Source organism: Misgurnus anguillicaudatus, chromosome 11 (assembly GCF_027580225.2).
Source record: "Misgurnus anguillicaudatus chromosome 11, ASM2758022v2, whole genome shotgun sequence".
In the NCBI taxonomy this organism is placed as follows: domain Eukaryota; kingdom Metazoa; phylum Chordata; class Actinopteri; order Cypriniformes; family Cobitidae; genus Misgurnus; species Misgurnus anguillicaudatus.
In genome coordinates this window covers 26,759,058-26,766,818 of record NC_073347.2, presented here as the reverse complement: position 1 = coordinate 26,766,818, position 7,761 = coordinate 26,759,058, and positions in this window count along the sequence as shown.

Sequence of the window (7,761 nt, the reverse complement as noted above, 5' to 3'; positions counted from 1 at the left end):
CTTTTTTCAAAATACCGTATTTTCTGGACTATAAGTCACACTTTTTTAAAGTTTGGCGGGTACTGGAACTTATAGTCAGGTGCAACATATACGTTAAAATAATTTCATATGAACCAATAGAAACCATTACCGCCTACAGCCGCGAGAGTCTGCTCTATGCTGCTCTTGTATTTATGTAATTCAATGGATTCAGTGATGCGGAATGACTTCGGGACCTTTTTGAACTCGATTTGGCTTGGCGTGTTAATTTAGCCTATTCAGCCTCCCATGTATGTTCTGTATGCTATTGTGCATCGTGTAAATAACTGATAATATTACGTTAACATACGGACATCTATTCAGCCTGCTGTTCTGTGCTATTGCTTAGTTGAATAACTTGCCTTTCCAGATTAAATGTCTGTTCTTTGGCTTGGGTTTTGTTAAATAATTTTCTAAATAAATGGTACATAGTCCAGTGCGTCTTATATATATGTTTTCCCTCTTCAAAATACATTTTTGACTGATGCGACTGATGCAACTTATACTCCGGAGTGACTTATAGTCCGGAAAATACGGTAGTATTAGTCAGTGGAGCCTCTGTTGGTTTGGTTACAAACATTTTTTCATGTTCATCAAAACAAAGAAATTGATACAGGTTTGTAACAATGTGAGAATGAGTAAATGATGACAAACATTTTCAATTTTGGGTGAACTTAAAAACTGACTTTTTCATGTTTAGGTGCTATAATTGGGCCCCCCATTGCTTTTATCAACATAGAAAATGTGAAAAAGATCAACTTAGTAAATTAGTTTTGGTAAACCATTCTCCACAAGCATGTGAAAAAAACAGGAAATTGAAATTTGGCTGCCCTTGTGATGTCAGAAGGGGATAATACTGCCCCTTAATCGGCACTATCCAACCACAGCACTGCCATTTAGTGCAGAGATCAACTCATTTGCATTTAAAAGGACACGCCAAAAACTGCAAATTTTTGCTCACACCTACAAAGTGGCAATTTAAACATGCTATAGATGATATTTTGAGTTAGAACTATACATACGTACTCTGGGGACACAAAATATTTATTTGACATGCTAAAAAGTCTTGTGAAATGTCTCCTTTAAGAGAGTAATGTGATATTGTCTATTATTAAAAAAAGAAATGATAATCATATTTATTTAATTATTTATTTATTTCTCTGTCGTTTTACAAGACAAGAACAAGCAGAGTATCATGAAATGACATAAGTTATGTTTACAAAGAAAAAAATACATAATAATAGAAATAATACAATTCTGTTACAGCATATCCAGGAGAGAGGGTGGATTATATTTTTAAATTATGGTAAATATCTGCACAATATAGAATATGACTTCTTTTAAAACAGCTTTTATATAGGTTTGTACATTTATATGATCTGTGCATCCTGCATTACAATTTCTGGGTCATTTCAGGGCAATCTTATGTGTGTTGGGTGGGTATGGCTTCATTTTTTTGGTTGATAGTAATGCAATATCCATATACTTCAATTAGTGGGTGGGTCAGTCAAATACTGCTCATAAAACATACAATTCATGGGAAAAAGGCATTTTGCATTTTGAGTTGCATTCAGCTACAGTTTGAAGGTCAAAATACATCATTGTTATAATATTCACTTTGTTTTGACAAAGCAGTTGTGGTGAAACAGTAGACGACGAAACTTCCCGTAAGACTGACATTAACTAGAATATAGATATCAAAGCTTTTCAAAACATTTCTGTTCCATGACTGGATCTCGTGTCAAGCATTGACTTGAATAGCTATGTGCAGTGATGTGAAACTAAAATGCTTATACTTTCTTTGACACTGTGAGAATATAATTCAGTGATCGGCTTCCATTTACAACATGCCACTTCATTCAGTTATATTGAGCTGCGTGATGGGGCATGCTTAAGCAAAACAATTTGTCTATATTATAATAATCATTTGTGCACTATATTGAAGGTTACTATAGCTATGTTGTACCTGGGTACATTACCTTGAAGACCTTTAAAGGTACAGTTAAATGTTTTGTACCACTACGTACACAATAAGTATAATATTGTACCCCAAAAGATACATTTCAATGGTAAACCTATTTTCTGACAGTGTACAAAAGCTGTCACTGGGATGGTTTCCTTTAAACAGGAGCTAATATGTACCATTTAGGTGCATATACAGTACTGGGCAAAAGTGTTACTGTAGGTCACCACCACCCAGAGCCGGCGCCAGACCATAACTAACAGGGGGGCACTCGGCTTCCAACGGGGGGCACGCAATAGCAACAATAACTTGCAAAAACAAGACATTAAAACAACAAATACAGCAAGCACACACTCATACAACTAGTACAGACTGTCAGCTCATTTCCCGTATAAAGTGCAAAAGACCACAAACTATGCGCAAAACTATTGAACTTCGACCGCTGCGTGAGCACAAGCTGAGCTCCGCTGCGCTCACGCTTGGCTCGACGCAACAACAAACCGCCCTCGCGCGGCGCAAGCCATTGAAATGAATGGGTTTCATAGCGCAGCGCACACCGCGTCCTAGCTTTAAAAAAGCCGTTTTACCATAATCACGTCGTAATGCTGTTAACGGTCTATAGCCACACTTCACATTTAAGCTTACGTAATTTAAAACAATGCTAACTTACCTTTAAAATAGCTGAAGACGGCATGTAAGAACATTAAACTTCCTTAAAACAGTGTCCTGTAGATTTGTAAATTCCACCTCGACCTCTCTCTGAGTTTGAGCCAGTCTGTGTTTGCATGAAGATGAAGTAGGCGGTGCTGGTTCGTTCTAAATGTTCTAATAACCATATTTTACACAATCCATAAAATGCCGCGAAAAAACACGTTGCTAGTATCAAGTCACAAATATGCTAAAGACGTAAGACGGGTGAGACGCAGCAATACATCCAATCAGAAAAACTGGTCTATTTTAATTAAAGAACACATATATCAACTATATTTTCCTAATTTGATTACATTACAAGTCATGAAACATTCAATGTTTAATTTATTTTAATTATTCTTGATATATATTAAAGTAATAAAAAACTTTGTAGGGGAGGCACAACAACCTGTTCGGGGGGGCACTGCCCGCGAATGCCCCCCCTTGACGCCGGCCCTGCCACCACCAGCTTTGTTGTTTTAGCAAAGTTTTAAAGTCTATCCATATTAAATTTTCACTCTTTTTATTAAGATACAAACAGAAAATACAGGAAATATGTACACACACACAATTTTCTAAACTAAATGTCTTCTTTAGGCATTGGCCAGTATTTAGTTTGACCTCTCTTAGCACATAACACATCTTGAGCATCTTGAGACTGAAGTCATTTGATTAGAATGAGAAATTAGGATTTAATTTCATTTAGGTTTAAGAGATCCTGCAGTTGCCTGCTATTGCTAAGTGGAATGGGATTTTACCCTAAAAACTTGACACTTCAGTTTATACTTTTATACAGTTTTTAATACTATACACATTTCCTGGATTTTCTGGTTGTATCATAAATCATAAATCGGACAATAGGTGCTCTTTAAAATGTTTCTTTGCAGTGATGTCATAAAAGAACTATGTTTGGTTCCCCAAAGAACCTTTGCTAAAAACATTTCTTTCTTACATTTTAAAAGTCTGCAGAACATTTTTCACTTTATTTTTAAAACCGTATACTTGTTTCTCCCGACTGGGAATTGCTTTATATGTTATAGTTTGTGATCTGTAAGACATTTACAAATCCTATAGTCAGAAAATAGACTTGTTTTTGGTTCTGTACCTTAATCATTTTTGTAATCTGTAAGTTTTATTTTAAGTAAGAAATGACATTAAAGCAGAACCACACACATACAAGTAGTATGACATGTGTGTCTGCAGCATGGGTTTAGCCCCAAATGTCTCCGAGGACCCCGTGTATCCGGTCTTGTGGTTGAACCTTGTGGGTTTCATTGTAAGCCTATTAATAAGAGACTGGGCATTCTAGCTGGCATGTGGGACCCTCGAAATGAGGGAGTTGACCTGACCCCTGACCTCTTAACCCTTGTGGTGGAGTTATGTGGTCATGTGAATCTAAATGAGGGAAAACCTGAAGGAAAAGAATCTTACAGTGTGTGCGATTATTTCGCTATATTGTCCAGATTGTGTTCATTATGCTCATTTCCTACGAACAGTATTGTAAAGTACAACCTATAAATTAATCAAAACCATCACATCTGTTATTAACTATGCCTTCAATGTGCTGGCCCACAGGAAATATAAAACAATAAACAGGAAGCGTCCATCCAAACCCAATTCGATAAAGAAGAAAACATGATTCTGCTGTACATACCGTTCACGCAAGGGAGGACAAACCAAACACACTTTCATAAACACTGCTGCTGGCAAGCAAAGAAAAACGTTGTGGGATTCCAGCGGCCTACGCCCTTCCCCGCCCTTTCTAGTCGTGACATGTCTCTTAAAAAGAGTTTCTGTTAAAAATAACAACAATAATACAGACATCATACCTGGATGCACAGGAATCAGAGATGTAAACACAACATTAAAAGTAAAAATAGGAATTGTGGCTTGTGGCTTGTTCGATATCTGTTGAAGGTGAATGCAGGTGAATGTAGTTCACTTCAGGCCAAGACATGATTGTTAGTGATGTCTGTTAAAGAAATAAAGCCTTATAACTTTATGGGGGTCTAAAGACCTCCATAAACCATTAATGAGTCTCCTCTGTTTGGATCAAGATAAACAGGTTGCAGTACATTATTGTGAATGTGCTATAAGAAGTATGTGTTAAATGACAATAGTGTACAAACTGACAAGAGTGTTGTCATTACAGCAATTCATTCATAAATGGAAAATATGTTATTGTTTGAATTGTGAATACTCTTTGACGTCCTTAATCTGTTATTTAGATAGATTTACTAAGCATAAATGTGACACAGTGTGTGAAAATCCAGCTGAAGTTTTTTTATAATTAAAAAAAAAACACGGTTCCCTTCATCTCAGTGGAATAAGATTTTATTCCCAATTGAAAATGAATGGGAAACGCAAAAAAAAATCTATTTAATTGTCAAAAAATCAATGCATTTAGAATAAATCTGAAAATGTCAACATAGAAAAGTAGGCCTGGTACTAGAGCACAAATGCAATAGAAAAGTCTCACACACCGCACGCACACAAACACACACACACACACACACAAAGTCACAGTAAAACTTACACACACATAAAGACACAAACACACACACACGCGCGCACACAGACACACACACACTTACATTCACTGAAATTTCTGTGGCATTTTGTAAAAACAGACATTTCAAAATGCATCAAAAACTACAAAAAAATCTACTATTTGAAATAATAATTATTTTTAATGTCCTTTCTAATGTTTATATAAACATAAATTTACAAAATGTATCACTTAAGTACTGATGTGGAGCAGTTGGCCACATCCAGTGAAATGAATGGGTCTCTATGGGCCTTTGCTGGTTGAAATGATTTATTTCCCAAAAATGTAATTCTTTTATGTTTTTTCTAAACACCAGATGACAAAATTTAACACACAACATCTAGATCAATATCTAAAAACAATTTACATAAAATTTCCATGGTAAAAATTAAAAATTTGATATTTTACAGGCAAGCTAATGGTGTAGTTGAGGAATTTAATGGTAAACAGGTACAAAAGTACTTTATATCTCTCAAAACACAGCATTAATGTATAGATGGGAAGTAAACAAAAAATGTGATATATTATTTGTATCATTAAAAATGTATATATTTTTTGTAATCACTCTTTTAATTTCTGGGCTTATGAGGGTTAAAGAACATTGTGTAAAAATACACGTACATCCTTGATATTTTTTAATATTGCCTGAATAAAAGCATTGAAATCAGGGTACCAGACGCCAACTTCTGGTATTTTTGTGCAAAATAATAAAAGAGTCAATAAAATTATTAATTGCAATATTTGAAATAGTTAATTTTGGTATTATAAATTCATGTAATTGCTATTTACTTAATTGTTTATTTGATGAGTTCTTATATGTATAAATAAAACCAATGATAAACACTCAGCATGAATTCCACCAATTGTTTTCCACTAATGTTTTTCTTTACAATATCGCTGTCACATTATCCTATCATTAAGCTGTTAAACGGCAGTGTCTGCAATGCAGCCAAACCTGTCCTCTCTGTGTATGGGATGCCAGTACATTTTCTCATCATCACAGCACGCGTTACTCTTCAAAAGCACAGCTCGCGCACATATACGAATGTTTATGGAGCAGAAACATTTGCCACATGCAGACGTATGGCACATTTCTGAGGGTTCAGCTTCACCCCAGGCCAAAAACCTCCATTTATGTATAGTATGTAAAGATCTGCCAGTAAAAATATTTTGGCCTCTTATAGAGGGGACAGCTCACACTTTCTGACTTATTGGTTTTTGGGGTTGTTGAAACTGGGAGATGGTGACTGTGGCTTTTTAGGGTTTTCTGGCAGTGTGCTTAAACTTAAAACCAAATGGCTAATGGGCAGCATGTATGCCACATGCCAGTACAGTCTACAGGGCCGTTGACGTTTTATTTAACATAGACAAGTGTATTCTTGTAACACATAGGGTGTATTGTAGGTGTCCATCAATAACTAATATTTCTGAACATGTGCTAAATAAAAAAAAGGGGTTTGCAGGCAATTCAATTAAAGTTGATTTTTCTGGAAGTATTAATAGTGTACTTCGTAGTGCACTGTTACTGTTTTACTGGACTTAGTTTGTGTATAGGATATTTATGTTTACATTAAAGATAAAGATGGATGGATTGGTTGGTTGGATGGATGGATGATGGAGAGACAGATACAGTAGATGTTATATAATTATGTTGTATAAGTACAATTAAGAAAAATCCCTTGGAAAACATGACCCCGTCTTTAAAATCCTGGCTAAATATTCATAATCTATTGGGATTAGGAGCATCAAAGTTTGATTTCACTCACTGATTTTTAATCTTTGACATGACCTTATTGAAATATTATATTAAAGATATTAGGATTACACTCACCTAAAGGATTATTAGGAACACCATACTAATAATGTGTTTGACCCCCTTTCGCCTTCAGAACAGCCTTACTTCTACTTGGCATTGATTCAACAAGGTGTTAAAAGCATTCTTTAGAAATGTTGGTCCATATTGATAGGATAGCATCTTGCAGTTGATGAAGATTTGTGGGATGCACATCCAGGGCACGAAGCTCCCGTTCCACCACATCCCAAAGATGCTCTATTGGGTTGAGATCTGGTGACTGTGGGGGCCATTTTAGTACAGTGAACTCATTGTCATGTTCAAGAAACCAATTGGAAATTATTCAAGCTTTGTGACATGGTGCATTATCCTGCTGGAAGTAGACATCATGGTGGTCATAAAGGCATGTACATGGTTAGAAACAATGGTCAGGTAGGTCGTGGCATTTAAACGATGCCCAATTGACACTAAGGGGCCTAAAGTGTGCCAAGAAAACATCCCCCACACCATTACACCACCACCACCAGCCTGCACAGTGGTAACAAGGCATGATGAATCCATGTTCTCATTCTGTTTATGCCAAATTCTGACTCTACCATCTCAATGCCTCAACAGAAATCGAGACTCATCAGACCAGGCAACATTTTTCCAGTCTTCAACTGTCCAATTGTGCCAATTGTAGCCTCTTTTTCCTATTTGTAGTGGAGATGAGTGGTATCTGGTTGTGTCTTCTGCTGTTGTAGCCCATCC